This window comes from Ursus maritimus, unplaced genomic scaffold, assembly GCF_017311325.1.
Source record: "Ursus maritimus isolate PB19 unplaced genomic scaffold, ASM1731132v1 scaffold_2, whole genome shotgun sequence".
NCBI classification, from domain to species: Eukaryota; Metazoa; Chordata; class Mammalia; order Carnivora; family Ursidae; genus Ursus; species Ursus maritimus.
In genome coordinates this window covers 98,881,119-98,901,905 of record NW_024424452.1, presented here as the reverse complement: position 1 = coordinate 98,901,905, position 20,787 = coordinate 98,881,119, and the positions used below count along the sequence as shown (strand labels likewise).

The window sequence follows — 20,787 nt, the reverse complement described above, 5'->3', positions numbered from 1 at the left end:
TACTTTGTAGGCAAGGAGCTGCTGACAATTTGAGAAACATAGAAACATTTAAGAAAAAAATTTGGAGAAGTTATCACCTATGAACTCTGTAATTGATTTGCTTTGGGCAGGTTGAAAAACTTTTCCATTTTAATGAGAAGGAATGAGAAAAGGATGAATCTACATTTTGGCAAGTTTGTTGAGAATGGGAAGGCAATGCAATCTGGGGAGAACAATAGAGTAGAGAGAGAAAGAAAGGATTGGATAACATTGTGAAAAATGAGAAAAAGCTAAGTGGGCAGTTTTATACAGCATTGAGTAACTAGTCAAATTTGGAGACTATGAGCTTATAGTAACATCTCTTATAGACAGATTAAATTTTTATCTAGCAGCTCCTGGAAGGCCAGAATAGCCTAGAGATTATCAGTTGTATGAATCCAAAATTGGGTTTTGCCTGGTGGGACTGATGGGACATCAGAAGGAAAACAGGGCGAGAAAGTTACGTACCTTAACCAGATGCTATATGACATCTTGAAATACAGGCTATAATAGGGCAGGAAGTATGAAAGGAAAGAGAATGGACCCTGCAAGAGGATGATAGATAAGGAAACAATGGAGGAGCGAAAGAATTGGAAATATCAAAAAGGTTGAAAAAGACGTATGGTAATAGAAGTGGAAGGGTTGGAAATGGTAGATAGAGAGTAGGTGACTTGACTTTACAATATTAACAGTAAACTTTTCCAACGTACATTTTGGGTGCAAGTGATTGTGGTGGGAGTGGAGGTGGCTACGTCATCAGAATTGTTATCAGTGAAGTGAGATATTGGAGTGTTGAGTGGATTGCCTTTATGAGCATTGAACTAAACTGGGGTGATGGCAGAACAAGGGATGAAGGGGAAATCTGAGACCCAGGTGCCTGGTGTCCAGTGAATGAGAAGGACTGAAGAAAAAGTTGGTAGGTGACAACAAGGAGGAGTTACATAAATGTGTGCAAATCCTGTGACCATTAGTTTGGTCAGTGTTAAGTGTCCCATATGATTAATTTAGACCAATATTGGGGAGAATCTGTGATCTCACAGTAATTTCCCTACTTGTCCTCCAGTGTTTGGTTCATTTATTTGGACGCTATTTGAAAATATTCTTTTTAACATGCTAGCATTATCTACCAGATTTTTTGTGATCTGTTGGCTACCATTGAATAGGTCACTGCAAGACAGGAAAAAAAAAAATCAGCAAAAATTAATCTCATCTCTCTTATTATAGGCATTATGAGGGATTAAAAATACAATTCAGCCCTTGAAATATTTACACTCTACTAGAGAAATTTAATGAAAATAGGGTAACGTAATACTAATACATGGATGTTGTATGAGAAGGCAGAACTAAAAAAATTCTGGATAGCATGGGGTGATGACAATTTAAGGGAAATTAACTACCACCCAATGAAGGAGAAATATTCAAAAAAGGAGAAGACTGAAAATTATCTTCTGATTCTGCTTTGGACCTGCTTAACCGATCCCAGCTACAGCATAATCTAAAAGATAGCAGTGTGTAATTTAGATTGGATAGGTGGAGAGGATGCAATCATATTTCCTTCAGAAAGTACCTCCAGTCTACAAATAGACCACACAGGGGTAGGAGGAGTGAGTGGGAGTTCCCTTTAATTTGTATGATTTAGGCTGCAGGAGGGACACATTCAAGAAACTCCATGAGGGCTCTTGATACTTCCCAGCAGAAATGGAATTTTTTTTTTAAGATTTTATTTATTTATTTGACAGAGCGAGAGAGAGGCAGTGAGAGAGGGAACACAAGCAGAGGGAGTGGGAGAGGAAGAAGCAGTCTCCCAGCGGAGGAGTCTGATGTGGGTCTCGATGTCAGAATGCCGGGATCACGCCCTGAGCCAAAGGCAGATGCTTAACGACTAAGCCACCCAGGTGCCCCCAGGAATGGAATTTTTGACGCCATTTTGGAAAGGATCCATGACTTGTCTGATCCTATTATTCCATGGGTTTCAAACTCTGAACCAGTTGTAGGGTTCCTTAAGCCCCAGACTAATGTTCTGGGAAAAGTGCATTCCTTCAACAAATATGGAAGCGTCTATCATTGCGAGATTCTGTGCAAGGGCTCTTGAGGGGTGCAGAGAAAAATATGGCTCCTTGCTACTCTAATGCCTATTTATAGTCACACGTGGGTCACTTTTAATGGTATGGTCTGGGTCTGAACCAAACACACTTACATGACTGAAGTGGGTATTCTCCATTTATGCTGAAATAATCAAATATATTATACCAGAAAAAAAAATTTATAAAAAAACCTTATTCAGCATCATAATGAGAATGTCTATGGTGTGTAAAATGGATGAGAGTTGGTTTGAATCAAGTACCATCAACTACCAACTCCATGACTCTGGGTAGTATAAGCCCCATTTTCTCATCTATAAAACAGGGATAACAGAAAAACTAATTTATTAGTAGTTGTAAAGATTAAACCAGAGGATGTGAAGTGCTGTGCATGTTAGCTGGCGTACATAATAAGAAGGTACCCATAGCAATCATGACCATTATTATTTTAGAAGGCAAATTATCTAGTTGAAAACATGGACATGCAATCAGTCATATGTGGGTTAAAACCATGGTAGTAAAGTACCCAATTTTGCCAACAGGAAACGAAAGTAATAAAATGGACTCTATGGGTTGTTGCAATGATGAAATTAATCAAGAATGACTATGTTTTAGCAGGTACACAACAAGAAAGAGCAAACTACTACTCACTTAGAAATTCCTTCACTTATTTTGCATAACTCTGTGGATCAGTATAAATGAATAGAGTTATTATTTGTCAGAGTAGATGATCTCTAAGATAACTTGTACCTCTAAATCGTTACAAATGCACCAGAGATTTTTAGGAATCAGGTGAATGAAATCATCCTGAAATAGCTGAAATGTAACTCCTCGCTGCCAGTTTTATGAAATTTTTGCATTACCATAAGAGGTAAATTTAAAAAATGACTTTGGAAAAATTATACTTCCTCTTCATCCCTGCTTAGCTGAAGCCCTTTCTTTGATTTCCTTGACATTGTTGCCTTTTAATGTTTTCCAGAGTTATTTTTCCCCCTGCCTTCTCCAAAACGTAATAGCTACTCAAAAAAGTTAATTCTATTTCTGTGTCATTATTGAATAATTCAGCCTGCTAGTTTAGAACTGCAACAAAGCTTCTTGATCAAAATAAAATCTGTGAATTCATCACTGAAAAAAAAAATGATTTTGTGCTTCAAAACATGATTGAGTTCCACAAAGGAATGAGATGATAATTTACTTTCTGTCACCTCCAAAGTTAACTGGGAAAACACACAAATAAACAAACACGTTCTTCTGACAGGCAAACAGGCAAATCACAGACAACACTGCAGGGCTGGGGGATCAAAAGGGAAAAAAAAGTCTTGAAAAAGCTGAGCTTCCAATCTCCTCCCACTGGTCTCTGTGAAGGATGACTTCAGTCCCTTTCTTAACTAATTCTGTCACTGTAAAATCCTACAGTCATTCTTCCACACATAAAGGACAAATAAGCTCAAGAGGAGGATCTAGATGCTTTCAGTTTTAACTATTCACCAATGGTGGAAAAGGCAGAGTGCCTAAGCTATGGCTGGGTGGCCAATAGGACGGCTGTGTGTCTCCCACATGACTCGCTGCCCCTGGCTTTCACATGGGCTGTAATTTAGTTCAATTCAGAACTGCAGACAGTACAGCTTTCACAGGAGCAAGGGATGCCTGAGCACAAGTGGCTGAGTTCCGAGTGACTTTGTGAAGCACTTTCCTACCTCCCTCCTTCAGGAAAACGGGGATTCTGCACCTGCATCAGGGACAGTCTGGCAAAAGCCTCTGCTGTGCCTCCGGGGACAAGGAACTAGCACAAATAACCATTCTGAAATTGTAAGTATACATTTCTTTCCGTCAAGTGTACTGATTAAAATAGTTGTATGTCATAAGCATCAAAGATTTGAAGATTTTTAGGGCACTCTTTTATATGTGTACGGAAAGGTATTCGGCAGGCAGGAAGATGTTTCGGGGACAATTGTTGCATGCTTTATTATGTTAAAGATAAAGAATTAAAACTAAAAGTCAGGCGTTCCAAAGAGTAGCTGCAGGAGGGCTGCACCCCGGAACATTGCTCCTGTGTGCTGAAAGATGAAGGCACATACATATGTACTTAGTTCACTTCTTTTCATTCTTTACGTCTCATCAGATCTGATCTGTCCCCGAGAAAAATAAAAGACAAACTTTGCTGACTCCACTGACAAGGGTACCATAGACTTTCCAGACATCTGACAGTTATTATAATTAGCTATGAAAGACTGCTAAGACACTTGGGGGCAAATAGCTCTTAAATTCCGAACAATGGCTTCAAGCCAGAGCTTTCTTTTTATTTATTTTTTAACCACCACTTTTCATTTCATAATAATGATACAGACCGAGCTGGTTTCGGTGTTTTCGTCCACAAGATGCGAAATAAAGTCCCGGCAGAAGTGAAAGGTGACTGGCTAAAGTGGTCAGTGTAAAGATAGAAGGATAAGACAGCTTTCTGTATCAGGATCCAGCCTTCCATGTATAAAGATTTTTTTTTTTTTTTTTTTGAAATTCCTAATAGGGTGGAGTGAGGATGTGGGGGTGGGGAGGAAGCATGCGGAAGCTTCTTTATAGAATGCTTGAAGAATAAAAGAATTTGGGATTTCTTCTTACTAGAAGGCAAAAGATACACTTAGCATCTAACTTACATGCTTGCTAAGGTTTTTTGTTGGAGTTTCAAACAGAAGCCACATACAAACCAGTTTTTTTTTTTAATTTATAAAATAATTGGAAACAAATGAGGGAAGAATGATCCTGTATTATTGCTTTCTTTTTACATTCAGCTAGGGTAATCTAGCAATGCATTATGCCTTTACTTCTAGAATCATCCAAATTCTTAAAAAGTTATAAGCTAAGTCTCATAAGAAATTAAAAGGCAGATCAAATCAATGTGATTGTGACTGATGAAGATTTTGAACAAAGCCCTCCAACAAAAAGAGAGTTTGTAAGAAAACATTGCCCTCCTTATTTTTAAAAGAGAGTATCAACTCCATCAATTATTGAAAGGAATTATTCAAAGGCTCCAGACATAACTAATTATGGCTTAAAGAGATCTGCCAGAGCAGAGCTTGTGTTCTAATTATAAAAGTCCAAGACGGTAGGATTCATTTATTAAAGAGGACTTGGACACAAATTTTCGCATAATCTTTTTAAAATACACCATTTTTTTTTCTTTGTCTGCTCTCATGTTATCTACACCTCCCCCACCGCCGCCCACTGTGTGCTGAGACACCTGAAGGCTAGACATAATGATCAACAGAGCTCCAGCCTGTCTGGACTCCAGCCAGGTTTTTTTCCCCCCCTCTACAATCAAGGACCTTGCACGCAATGCATGCCGAGCCTATTCCACTGCTATGTGCAGATCCGGGATGGAAGTCTTACACATACTGCGGAAAGATTAAAGACAACAATATCCCCTTTCTTTTACCCCAGACAGCCTCATTTTTTAACCCTTTCATTACCTTTAAAACCAAGACGTCTTATCCGTTCAAATGCAGGTCTCAAGGGACCCTGCAACTCCTGCATCATATTGTACAGATACACATGCCTCATTGGGTGTAGAAATCTCATCTCTCGACAGACCCGTCAAGGGGATATTTTAGGATTAACAGTGTGCTAACTAAACAAAACACAATTTACTCATGTGGGAAATGCATTTTTGAATGAACTTAAGCTGTATGAAATCTGGAAAAAGTCAAAGGTCTGTGGCAAGATTCTTGCAAACCTTGCAGAAGGTTATAGCATTTCTGATGATGCTGTTCTTTAACCGTCTTTCTCTCTCTCTCTCTCTCTCTCTCACACACACACACACTCAAGAGACACATTCAGCCAGGCAATTATATCATTATATCACAGAGAAACCCTGGTTTGCTGGTGATGTCATCACATATAAAATTTCGCCTTTGTGGGCAACATTTTCAATCACCTAATCGCCAATGTCTGTTGGGTGTGTGCCCATAGGAAGTTCACATGTTTGTGGGGTTAACCAACACCCACAGGAAAGGACTATTTTATTTGTAGCTATCTCTTTCTTGAAGATGTGTTTATGGGGCAGTATGGGCATGTTTATCAAGGTATCTGTCTGTAGTCAGGCAGAGTTTTCTGGTTCTAGGAAGCCTTAATAATATGCTGGTTGAACATTTTAGAGGTGGCTGAATTTCAATGCCCTGAATAGGATGTAGAAATGGTAAACATTGTGCGGTCCCTTGGATAAAAATGCTACAATACTGGTAGGTGGTATGACTTGGTGATTCTTATTTGCTATGTAAATTTTTGCAAACATTAAATCATTTCACTCAACTTATTGGTTAAAGAAAGAATATATACAAATGATTTAAAAGTAATGTTCATTTCATGTGCTCTGGGTTAGAGAATAATTGGGTTAAAATTTTGTGGGCTGGTGCAGTGTTTGTTTTTATTTTCAAGTTTATTTTATGGGTCTTACACTAAACAGTTATCCACCAAACAAGTTGTTTCGATTTTTAATAATGTGTGTATTTAAGTGTACTATTTTATTTTACTTAATTCAAATAGAACAAAGTTTAGTAATTTTATGAAAATATATTGCCATATCTGAGACATAAATATAGAACAACCGTGCATACATAATGTCTCTTAATTACTAAGTTTCGATATGTAATTTAAGTTAATCTTCATTAATGTAGAACGGCGGGTATACTTACCAGTTCCTATATACCAAGTATTTGATACATTATTTTTTTGAATTTTGAATTTTGGAATATGCTCTGAATACTTCTTTCTTGCATACTTAGAAAAGGATTAATTTTTGAAAGGATTTGCAAGACATATGTATATGAACAGCACGATTTATACAACATATAAATTGAGATTACTTTTGCTGAGGTATTGTGTGATTGTTTTAAAACAAGAGAAAAAGTGTTTTGTTCTTTTTTGCTTTCATGTTACTTTTGTTGAGAAAAGTATATAGCTCAAAGAACAGACACATTTTGTACTTAGAAAAAACAAGCTACACAAGTTAGGTGACATTCTGTGGGGTAAGACTCCAGTGAGAACTAATAAATAACTTTTTTGAGAAATTTTTGGGCTTGACTCCGTAATTTTTACATAAATAGTTCTTCCAGCATATAGTGGAGTTCATGCCTGAGGATGAATTATATAATTGTTTTGTCAAACATAAAAAATGAATAAGTAGTTGGATTTAAATTTCACCTACTTTCTAAAAACAAAACATGACATTGCCCACTGGGATACAGGTTACTAAAAAGGCATCTTTCAAAGAAAGGAAGATAATGGACTTGATTGAAATAGTTGAACTACGTAACGCCAATTCAAGAACAAATGGTTTTTCAGAGCATAAAGGAGAAAGAACAATTTACTATAGTACAGTTTATTCTTCTTACACAATAGTAATGATTTATTTGAAATGGCAGAACAAACATAGTAAATATACAAAAACAACCAATGATATCTTATGTCAGAGATATGTCAAGATTCTTGTTTCATATATTAGAATATCCTTAATTCAATTATTTATCTGAACACTTTAGTGAAAACCTACTCTCTTGCTTAGCATATATGTTGATATTATAATCATGTGTTCTTTCATATGTGGATAGATAGGGTATATATAAAATATATTTGAATGTAGTTTTATGACCAAAAATAATTGTTGGTATTTTATTATAACCGGAGGTGATTTTTTTTAAGGATCTTGAGTTAGAATATTAACATATTTTAATACAATGAAATTTAGATGGGGAGGTCAACATAGCTATATCTATTCTAGCAGAAGGACATACTCAGATGATGGCTAAATTAATGTATTGATGATGTAATTATTGCAAATGCCTCATATCAAAACATATTTCAATCATATCAAAAGATATGACTTTAATGTGGCAAACAGTATAAAATGTTATTTTTTAGAAAAACTTTGTTTCTTAACATTATGAAGATGATTTCTAAAAGTAGACTCACACTATAATTTCTCTTTATGAAAGGATAGATTGGGTTTTTTAAAAAACTTGCCTTTAGGCTTGAGACCTGAAATTATTTTGAGTAGATGCCCGAGCACTGCACAGAGAATGAACAGGAACCTCAAGTCACAATGAGAAAGGAAGGAAAATTGGTTTGGTTGCCTCATGCTTCAGATTTTATTCTTTCAAGCCTACATGCAGACAGCACTCAAAACTAATTTGAGTGAAAACTATCCAAGTTATTTTCACAATTTTCAAAAGACCCACGGTCCTGTTGATATCCCATTAAGGAGTAGTGTTCTAAGAGTGATTGAATGTTCCACTGCCTGAAACTCAGTCAAGCTCAGTGAGGCGCTGGGGTCAAATGGGCTCATGAATCACAGATAGGAAATGAACTGTGTACTGCATATTTGGAGGTTGAAAAAGAAACATTTGGGATATTTTACCGTAAACAGATTTTGGGTTGATTTTTGGCACATCTTTTTAAACATCAAGCCTGCAGTTCAGCTGAAATAACTTTTTATATGTATAGCTAAGACCAGATGGCCACGTGCTCCTTTCTTATTTAGATGAGACTTTTCCTTTCAATAACATCTTTCTTCCTGACCTGCTTAAAAATTCCAGCGAATGAAATCAGCACAGGATTTTCAATTCTAATTGACCATGTGCAGAGGAAGGGCCAGGGGAGAAATCAGTGGAGGCATTGTAAGGCTCACTGCCTCAGTTTTGTCTTTGTGTTTTTCCCTTACCAGCCAATCTAAACTAATGGAAAACATTTAATTTTTATTAAAATTAATATAGCTGCGAGATTAATCCTCAAGGCAAATTACGTGAGTTGGCTGTTTCTGCCATTTCATCCTATGTAATCCCAAAAAAGTTATCATGCACCTCCATAGTCTCTCAACTAGCTGGTAAGCAAGTGATCGGTTTAAAAAAGCATTAAAATATTGGCATAATGATTGAGTTAAGAAAGAATGATGATACTCAATTTATTTTGAACAAATCATCATTACTGGAACATACATATACTTTTAAATTTATGTTAAAATATCCACCATATAAAATTCTTGGTCCATTATGTGTGTAGTCGTTATATAAAAAAGAAAAAAGATCTGGAGATTTCATTTGGACTTGGATTACAAAAAGATAGCAAGCATCGAAGATGATCTATATAGCCAGTGGCTCACTTAGCAAATCATATATTCTGTGAAAGTGGGCATGTGAGTTTTCAGGTTTTGTTTCTTCTGGACAAGTTCTTGACTCAAATAATTTTCTTCATAGTTTATTTATTACTTCAAAGAGTCAAAGATGTTCTCTTTTTAAAATTTTAATTTTCGGATGGTAAAAGTGTTAGATGAAAACAAGTTATCCTTCCGACCCTGACATTATTTTGACTAATAAAGATAGAAACATGTACCAAAAGTGCATATTTTTAAAATATATAATAGAGATTAGAAAAACTCTGAATTAAACATCAGCGTCATTGAAAAAAATTGGCCTCACAGTAACGCTGTCTCTGATTTGGAATTCTTTGCTCATTCTTCTGCAGGTAGCCTTTTACCTCAAGCAAATCCACTAGTTGTCAACAGTGGGATGTCTCGTCAAAAGCCACCCTAGTGCAATTGTTGGAAAAATGCATCTGATGACTGATCAGATCAATTAGGATTTCTTTGCATCAAAATTTCACAAAAATTGAAATTCAGGTGCCTATGGGATTCACACTTATGAAGACACGTTCTGAGCCATCGACATATAAAGTCAATTCTTTATGAACCTTGTAAAAAGTTAATTTGTATTACCAAAATATTTAAATTCTCATAATATCATGAAGTATATGCATTAATTACAATGTCTTATTTTTGATAATTTTTCTCCTGATTCATGAATTTAAAAAATCCATTAGAAAAAAATATATATGGTAATGATTTAGCCCATTTTTGTTCTATTACCCTAAATGCATAAAATACATTTAGAAACCTGAGACATTTAAATATAAACAGAAAAGCGTAATACAAAGTCTAAAAATTATACACATTTTTAGCTAAGTTTTACTTCTAAAACAACAAATTCTAATTGACAGTGAATCTTGCCATTTATGTAGGAGATAATGGATAACGGGATCTTGGGAAAAATAATTAAAATTATATTGGTGCTATAAATTCAGATGGCTGAAGCTAGGATGTTCAAAACAGGTATAAACAAGGAATACATATCTGAGTTATTCCCACTTTCTCTTCTTCCATGTTGTTCTGAAAAATAGACGGGTCTTGATTCTGTGGGATCACAGATAATCAGAAATACTAAATGAATTTTAGTATTTTTATTTATATGGGATCATGGTTGAGGTTTGCTAGTCTGTTTTCCTGTATATCCTAATTCTTTAGATGAATAGCACAGGAGAAATTGTGATCAGTTTTGGGAGCCTTGCAGCTGTGTAAAATGTCTGCCCCTCACTGTATCCCCTTTCCTGTTCTGTAAGCCTGTGATCATCAGTCAGAGACAGAGATCCTCGAGAAACCCAGGCCCCGTTCAACTCTCCAGGGACACCATTTGTATCTGTTTTCACGTTCCTTCTAAAGAATCTTCCCCCAGACTAGAGCACACATCTGAACATTTGAGGCTTCTCACCCAGTTTCTATGTTCTCAGCCACTCCTGCTTAGGTAAGACTGCCTCACCCTTAATTATGCAGCTATGGTTTACACTCAGAGCTGATTTTTTTTTTTTTAATTTTATATCTTTAAACTGTGAAGGAAGTGGGGCAAACAGGGTATATGTGACATCAAAAGAATAAATGTAGGGACAGATGCAGGTGTCTTTGGCATTCTGAAAATCTGCAGTGTTGTAAATAGAATAACAGGATTACACTGAATGTGATTGGACAGCTCTCACTTCCAGCACGTGGACTATACCCACTTTGGAGTGCAAGTTTTCTCTCAAGTAATGTACTTAAGGTGGACTCTTCATTCCAATTCATTCTTGGTTTGGTATATTTCCTGCAGGGAAATTTGCTGTTTTAACTTAAAAGGCCTAACCTCTCCCTTAGCAAATGTGGAATAGAACAAAGGTATGAAAAGAGATTATGTCCGTTAAGAGTATGAGAGTGGGAACTGTACCAGGGAATCCAGAATGAGGCAAATATGTCAAAAAGTTGATTCTAGTTGATTATATTTTTATCATCCGTATGGATTATCTAGAAATCTGTATGGAAATGTAACCTCTGTGTGATGGGAAACCAGAACTAAACCAAAATCCCATGTAAGGTTTTAAGTATTATGTTTATTGCTTAGAAGCATTCATGAAAGAGACATATTTCACTGATCTGTAGAGTCTCTGATCACCTTGTTGCTATTAGCCATCTCTGGGATATCCGTTGACGTTTAAGGGGAGAAAATGAAACACTCTGGCCACTGCTCTGGTTGTAAGCACTTCACAGAGTGCCCCCCAAGCCCCAAAAGGACGTAAAGATTTAAGCTGACAACAGTGACCAGGAAGAAATTCATTCTTTCGTTTGTCTGAGGACAGAAAAGGGTTAATTTTTCAAATCTCTGTGAAGGGGGGGAACCCTGGAAGATAAAAACCAAACCAAAGCCTAAGCTGCTAGTGATTTGGTTGTATTTATGGATTATACTACATCTTGAAAAGAAGAAAATCAGAGCTGTAAGATGACGCTGCAGGGGTCGTCTGGACTTTTCACTGAGTCTAAAGTCTGTTTAGTCAATGCTTATTAAGGCCTGGATTTGACCTTTGCTCTCCTCACTCCTCCCTGTTCCAGGTGCAACATTTTTGCAAGTGCTTTACCATTATTGGACACTATGTACAAGCTTCAAATTGTGAATGAACAGAGTGTGCTTAGCATAAAAAGCAAGCCAGTAGTTACGATGCCCGCATTAAAAAAAAAGAGAGAAAGGTTAAGAAGATCTGTAAACTTATATCCACTTTCTCTTATAATTAATACACAGCGACTATAGGTGTTCTTCAAGATATAACTAAGGTAATCCCATTGCAGCTTATATTTAAACCAGCTTGGTATGTTTGCTGTTATGATGAATTTTTGTAAGGTATTTAAGGTAGTGATTTTTGTCTAAACAAATTATCCTTGAAGTTAACAGAGAAAATCATCTATAATGATTTTGTTTAAATTTTTACGTATACACTCTTAGTAATACCTGAAGCTCCTATGTTCTAGGTTTTGTTTTTGTTTTCTAGAGGATTAATTTTACTTCTAAAAATTGCATTCACTAAGAGAAGAAAACACAAAATGCCCCGGTATCTGATCCTGGAATATAGTCACACTTATTTACTTCAACAATTCTATAAAGGATATTTCTGTATTTACATAGTGTCTGATAACTCTAAGAGAAAATCCATTTATACAGATGCATTAATTGATATTTTGAGTAAAATAGCCATGTTTATGCCTCTGAAATGTTAGATAACATGCAGAAAGCATATAAAATGACTCAAAATTAATTATATAAACATAAAAGGGGATAATAAAGCTATTAGGTATGGAATACATTAAAAGCTTTAAAATTTTATCTTTCTGCTGAAAGTTTTGTTTAATTGACAGTTCTCTAAATTATATAAATTTACTTATTTTAAATATATGGTTTTGAACTTTGAGGAAAAGGAAATCTCTAACTTATGAGGAAAACAAACGTTTTAAAATTTCACAAAAGAAGTCAGATATAAACTTGTCTTTGTAAGTTAGAATACAAAAGGTAGGAAAAAATCATTTTTAATTTAGAAATAGTTCATACTACACAAAAGGTATAAGCAATGTAAATGTATTTTCATGTTTCTACCACCAAGATCAACAATTTTTAATATTTTTCTTCATTTACTCCAAGCCATTAAAGAAACAAACTGTATCCAGTTGAAAAGCCCAGTCTCTATTTCCTGATGTCCCTTTGCCTTTAGGAGTAAACACTACATTTTACTTGCTAGATCATCTTTCATATCTTCATTTTTAATCCCCTAGTTATGTATCACAAAGAATAAAAAATGAACGAAGTATCAAATATGAAGTTCTTACATTCGCTGCTTCTTAATTTACCTTAAAATTATTGAAAAATTTTCAGGTGAACATATTTGTTGGAAACTGTATTTATTCATTTCTAGTTAAAAAACCATAATGATGATTTAATATAAAGATTTAAATTAAAAGATTTCTTTGCCCTACCTCTACTAACTCCCTTGGTTGCAGAAATTGAGAAAAGGTCTCCTGTCTCCTTTTATTCAAATTCTTTAGAATCGAGCCTTTTACACTTTACTGTTTTCTTGTTACATAAGGGATTGCTAATGTGATTACAGCTTTATACTTTGACATGATCTCTATTGCCCTCCTTTTATTGTTTTGATAAAGGAGCAGTAATTATAGGTAGCTTCATGGATGTTAGTTTTCATACATTTACACTCATAGTATCTCATATGGATGCTTATTTTAAAATATTCTAAGGAGCCACAGAGTTATGTTTGGTTTGATTTGATAAGAAAATGTCAGCAATATCATAGTTAAAGAAATGAGCATTGACTTTAGGATTGTTTTTTGCTTCTTCATGTGGAGTCAGATTTCCCTTTAAAGAGGAGCCAGTGCATTTCTGAAAAAATGTATTGAAACCAAGATCCTTATTTGAGCACAGTATTGCTATGGATTTGCATAAGCTATGTGGTAATTCATTGCCATATAGACCTCTTAATGCTACGTACCCCTCTGTGAGGGCATCAGAGTGGAAATCTGCATCAGAACCTTTACTGTTATGGGTTACCTTTAACATAATCTTCAGAGAGAAAATTTTAGAATTACCTGAAGGCGAGTTTAAATTTATTTTTTCCCTGTAAATCCCTTACTAATTATTTGGGTAGCAATCTATCAAGAGATACCTAAAGCCAATTTAAAACTTAAGTCAAGATCTTAATGCCTCAGAAAAGATGTAACTAAAATACCTAGGTCAGATACTTGCCCTCGCTCTCCAACAAAATTGTATTTTCAACTTTCATTTATAAACTACATGTTATTTCAAGACTGGACAGTAGTAACCACTGGTAAATATTTACTCCAGGCAGTATGTAGGCTGACATAGTTTAAAGATGATAATAGATGAGTACGCAAGACTCCATCTTTTTTTCAGGTTCAAACCAGAATATGTTGTAGCCCTCAATAAATGTGACCCCTGATCTTTTAGGCTAGGTGCAAATAATAATAATAATAATAATAATGAAAATAATACAAAAAATCGTTTTTATGATTTTGACTGTACTATTTCTTAAAAGAAGAAATTGCTATACAACATATTTAAAATTTTTCTCTTCTGTAATTTTTGTATACCAAGTCATTTATTCAAAGATATCACTTTGTTACTATAAAACGAATTGGAGAGTATGGAAAACTGGTCTTTAAAGGCTCTCCTCTTATACATGGCCAAAAGAACTGCAAAACATATTTACCAAATATTTATGGAAATTTTTTCTTTCTTTTTTTCTCAGCCACCTATCATCTTCCTTATATAATTATCTTCAGGTAATTTCATAGTCAGTGTCATTCATTGGGGTTTTTTGTTTTGTTTTGTTTTTAATTCTCATTTCTCCAAACTCTGGTCAATTCATTAACATCTCTCAGTATTTTTATGTCTGTTTCTCATTACAGTCACACAGCAAATAAGAAGAACACTGGGGTAAGGAATAAGAAGATACGTTACTAAGTAACTGGGTGGCTCTTTTGGGACCTCAGTTTCCCTGTCTGTAGTTTAGGGAATTAGAGCTACTGGATCTTCAAGATCCTGGGACATACCTCTGCATGATTAGCTGAAATTGAGACTACTAACAGATTAATGAATTCTGTGCTTTCAAAATAATCTCAATATGTTCCACATGTGCCAAGTGGTCCAGCCTATTGGAAATTTAGTCATATTTATACTTTTTCAAAAATGATTCCTTTTAAATGTCTAATTTCCACTTGTTAAATCCCTTTGTCTATAAATTTTGATTCCTATATGTGCCTTGTGAAGGATATCCTTCATCTGAATCTGCTGATTTCCTGCATAAAATATCATATGTAAAGCCATGTAGTTTAAGGAGAAGTTAAATAATTCAGACAATGCATTTTACTGATGAACCAAGTCAGGCCAGGAAACAACATGGTCACTTCTTCATAAAGATTGTGTGTGTGTATGTGTGTGTGGGATAGTCTTTGCAAACTCCATAATAATCTGGAACCACTGGGTTGTGCAACTGAAGAAGGGATTCACTAGATCTTAACTGTTATTATTGCAATCATATGGTATGACTGTGGGGGTTTCCCAGATGCTGATCTGGACATTAATACTAAGAGTTACAAAATAGACATCTTCAAGGTATTACCAAAATTGTATTTCAAGTTAGCACTACCCCTATTTTTATTATTAGGAAGTTGATCATTGAAATACTGTTGAGGAAGTTTTTACCCTGAATTTTAGCAATGCAAATTTACTCAGATTTCTTGTTTATGAACACTTAGGAAAGTTATAAATTCTCTTGCTAATTCAGGCTATGCTTTAGGTTTAAACTAGTTTATAACTGTGATATATGTAGATACAACTTCCACAGGGAATAAATGCAAGGAATTGAATTTTCAGTTTCAGATGTCAGAAGCAGGGCTTATACTAAAAGTCTAAAAATCAGGATTGCAGCATGAGTGATGGGAATCCATGGAGGAAAATATCATGTCAGTGAGTTAAATAATAAATGTAAAATGAATTATAAAAATACACTTGAAATATAAAGAGTTATAACTATACTGGGATTTTTTTTCTACTAAAGTAGATATAAGAGATTTTAGCTTATCCTTTGTTAATTGTGGAAATTGTGATCAACAATTTAACAACTATTCAGATTATGTCATAAATCAGACAATTAGAAACTGATTTCTTATATCTGTTTGTCCACCAAAATTATCTCTGCCTCCCAAATGTGGTAGAAACACAGAGTAGATCCAAATTAAGTTGCCTTTGCAGATATTCACAGCATACAAAAATCAAGTGTTATAAAATTATCTATAATATGAAACTGTGGAAATGTCTATGATTTTTTTATCCCTCTTTTTTAAAAAAAAGTCGCTGTATTCAAATAATCATATAAGCCTAATCTTTAGAAAGGGAGAATAGAGAAAAATAAAAGTATCATATTAAGTCTAGAAAGTAGTTCCTTAACTGAAAATGTGAATTATTTAATGAAAATCATGTAGGCTTTCAGAAATATTTACCCATATCAGATTTGATTTTGTCATTCTGTAAAGCTGTGATTCATTATACCATATGCACACAGAAACACACAATACATTATTAATGGTCACATTTGAACTTGGTAGGGAAAACTTTAATTCCATAATTGCTGTCAATACTAAGTTGAATTTATGCATCTGAATTTTCATTATAACTTATTTTTTGAAATGGGATGCTAAACCAAAGCAAGTTGTGAGCTAGGAAAATATCAGTGCCTAAATAATACACATAAAATAAAATGTAGCATTTTTCATGGTCACAATGTGGATTTCTTTTCTTTTAATTTAGGAAATTTATTTATTAGGGTCAAACTTCAGAGTTCAAGAGTTTTATGATCTAGTGTGTGAAATAATATTATTTTCACTCTGAAAAGGCCCTTAGAGGTTACTCGTAGACAAAGAAACTGAGCCCTGAAGAGAGAAGTGAGTAATCCAAATTCATGGAGTAAATTATCTAGCATGATAAGATAGAATTCTTTCCATTTCTCAGGTGTCTCTCTAAAAATGACTGGATAAAAGAAAACATAGAGATGAAAGCACAACATTTCCATTTGCTTAATAACATTAGTTCTGATAGAAGCCCTGCTACAGATAAAGCTGAGTCAATTTGTTTTAATAAGAAGCATCAAACCTCTTTCAGAAGCACTTAACCCCTTTGTTACTCAGCTTCTCATCTGTGAACAGTCTCACACGTACCCTATATATCCCATGACACTACAGATGTTTATTAAGTGTTTACTGCCAGTAAATCATAGTGCTATGTACAGTACATCTAATTCTCATTGAAATTTCTATGATGTAAGTCCCATTATTATTCCTTTTTTGGAAATGAAGAAATTTAGAAAGAGGATGGCTAAGTAATAATCCCAAGCTGCCACAATGCCTGTATGGTGGACTAGCATTTGAACCCAAAGACCAAGCACTTCACCTGGGCATCTAACTGCTTTTCTTCATGGCTCTTCTTCTATTATTGTCCTAAAATATGGGATAATAGGTGGGGGGGGAGGGGACACATCAGTGTAATAAAGCATTTTATAAATGCAAGATGGTATTAATTCTAGAAAGGATGCCTGCTTGATCTCACATTATCATGGGTAATCAATTCTTAGATGTGCAGGTCAAATCTCTCTAATGAGTTCCATTACAAGGAACATTGAGACAGAACATGTATAGGCACCATGGAAAAGCCCATTTATTTTCCTTATTTATTTAAAATTCCTATATACTGAGTTCTCTTGGAAGTCACTATAATAGAGTTTGACCTATGTGGATAGTACACCTTTTATTGTCATGCCAATTATATTTGTTTTATGAAATCAATTTGTTCTCAATCATATTTCACTATGGCTCATCAGTTTCCTGTTTTTTATCTCCTTTACCTCATCAACATAGTATATTGTGCTATTCCATCTAAACAGCAGTAATGCTGCAAAAAAAAAAAAAAAGTGTATACTAGTATTGGTCACAAATTTTAAAAATTAATCTCACAGCATTTTAGTAAATGCACTGAACTCAGCTTTAAGACAATTTGCAGTAGCACAGAAGTCAGCCTGTAATGGCCTCCCTCCAAATGAATGCAGTCACCAATGATCCTTATGAAAGGACAAAATTATACACACAGACAGAGCTATCAAATTGTTACAATGTGGCCATTTCATAATCAATCTAAAATGTTTACTGAATGTTAGCTCTAGAGAAGATATTGGACATCAACATAGTTCATGTTCTCATGGTTTAAAAAAGAAAATCTGTAAACAATCTCAATCTTGGATCAGGGTTAATGGAGTCTGTCAAGAAATAAAAATAGGTACTTAGAAATTCTAAAATCTCACACCTCTCAATTTTTTTCTGGCATTTTCTAAAATTTATATAAACAACTAAAATTCAGTTTAGTTGGAGGCTTGGTTGGACTCACGAGACTTTCCCTCTCGTGATTTTTTAAGTGCTAGTCAACTGGATGTTTCTAGATGTGAAACTCTGACTCAAATCAACTTCTCTCTTGGAGAAGAAATGTCAGTCATTGCCCGAAAATCTTCTTGTTGCTTCTCAGCTTTCTAAAAAAAAAAAACAGTTCTTGATTTCATGGCAGGTAGTGAAACTCATTACAGAAACTCATTCATTCCACAAACAACAGAACATTTTTTAAATATATTACATCTGAAAGAATTCTTACTATATGTGTTTTTTTTTCATTCACTTGAAAATATCTTTGAAGGTATTCACTATTTTAAAACATGCATCTAGTATGCCTACTGTGGTAAAACTTGTTAAAGGTCAAGCGTAATAGCGAGGGACTGGAAGCTAGTTTGGCAGTTTCCTGTCTGCAATGTTGCTCTAAATTCTGAGAAATTCTATAATAAAGTTGAGGCTGTCTTCTAAATCTATGTTGACCATCCTGAAGAAGTTCCATTATTTGTCTCTGAAAAGTAACTACTCTAACCAGTCTTTCAAATGTTACTGAATAGCTATTGCAAAAATCATTTAAAAAACTCTTATTAGAAAGCTTTATATTTAAATACTTGTTATAATTTGCATCTAGCTTTCTCTTAAACCTTCATATTCATAAGTGATTTTCAAATCATTCAATAAGATATTCCTGTATTATCATGAATTTGTTACCATCTCCATAAAGAGTAAAGTTAAGCTAACATGGTGTCCCTGAAGAGTAGAAAGCAAACGAGATGTTCACCAAATTACGTAGACTCTGGTCACAGTGAAAAGATAGAGACTGGATCCCTATGCTACTTTAATTCAATGCCTATTTATGGAGCTCTTGTTTATTCTAAATACTGGCCTACACAGGTAGGAAGATATCAAAAACATGAGAAAAACTTATTCTCCATCCTCAAAGTGTTCATAACCACCTTGATTCAAAATAAAAGTACTCAAAGTAATGAACTTTTATTCAAAATACAGGCTGAAGTTAAAAGACAACTCTCTTTCTATAGGGTTGTAGAAACATTTATCACAAAATTCTTAAATTTGGGGATAGCAACCTCCTAAGCATGCACAATCCAAAATAAGCAGAAATTTCAAGGAATTTCATTTTCAGAATTATCCTAATTTAAATAATTTTCAAATAATTGATCCTCATAATAAAGACCAGAGGAAATATAAGCTCAGAATTATAAAAGTAAACATTAAATTATGTACTGTATAATTTTGGGCTAAAGTCTATTCTTTGATTTCTACAATATCTGAAAATGGAAATTCAAGGATTAATCAAATGTATCAGTTCATTTTCGGAAAAAATAGATCTATATTAATGTTTCTTGTTTCATGTAATTTGAAGGAGTATTTTTAATCAGATAATTACCATTTGTTTCAATACTGCATAAAAAAGTGCTGTCAAGTCATTACTAACTGACTATAATCACATTCTCCCCCATTCTGAGAGCATGTGCATGAAAGGAAACACCAAGCATAGTACCTTCGATGTGATCAAACAAGTAGCTTCTGCTGTAGGACATTTGTTCCAATAAATCTACAGGCATTTGGAAGAACTCAGATACATTTCCAGTAACACTTGGGATCTTACCATTCATTCATGTCATTCTCTTTGTTCCAGGGTTCACATTCATCAGACCAGTGATATCATTGAGAATGTAGATGGCACTGCATTAGCGCAGTTAGCGCAAGCATTGACCACATGCTCTGGGTCAACTCAGTCCTATCACTGCTTCAAAAATCTTCAAAATTAAAGCTGCCCTATTCTTGAGTCTTCAATGTATGATACCAATATAATCTTTTCAGCAGACCTGGAAACCCAAAAAGTAGTGGTCTCAGAATCATTTCAGAGCAGTAGAATTGATGGAATACCATGGTGCTTGTGGAGTTAGGTGGAAACAAAATACTCCCAATAAACTGTAATTTCTGGAATAATTTGGAGTCTTATAGCAAGAGTAGCTCATAGATCATTGATTTTAGAGTCATTGGTCCAATTGACAGGTGAGTTCTTGTCACTTATCACCTTGAAACTTGGGCCTATATTTCTTAGATCCCTTATCTTACCAGTGAATCCTCATATTAATTCTGTCCCATTCATCAATAACACCATGATTTTTACTCCTTTCTTTGTGCAGGGCAAATGAGAAGGGGTTTATTTTGACTTTGACTCATCCACAATTAACCTTAAGGATATTTGAGCCAGACGACAGAATCATACTTTCTAGAAATTGCCATATCAACATCAGGGATTTTGATTCATTCTGGAGATGGACCTGGAGGGATACATGCCAAATGGAACTGCTAAAAAGATTTTAAGTTACAATAATTTGCGAGACAACATAGAATAGTTTCATGAAGAACACAAAATTTCAGGGAGATAGCAAGGGAGCGCACCATAAGACTAAATGGAGGCCAAGGGGCACCATGACCAGGGAATCAGGATGAACCTTGTGAGGCACTCAGAAACAATAGCCACATTTCTAGTTTGGTCACAGAGTCTCAGGTGCACAGTGCTACCTCCAA

The 20,787-nt window shown here is 34.7% G+C and overlaps 1 long non-coding RNA gene across 1 annotated transcript in view; it reads left to right on the top strand.

Moving 5' to 3' along the window:
- Window positions 1–3,506: 3,506 nt before the first annotated feature.
- The window catches only part of LOC103657690, a 36,086-nt gene continuing 18,805 nt past the window's right edge, over window positions 3,507–20,787 (top strand). The window contains exon 1 of the long non-coding RNA XR_566924.2: window positions 3,507–3,908. This is a non-coding gene — a long non-coding RNA (uncharacterized LOC103657690). The remainder of the gene's footprint in view (window positions 3,909–20,787) is intronic.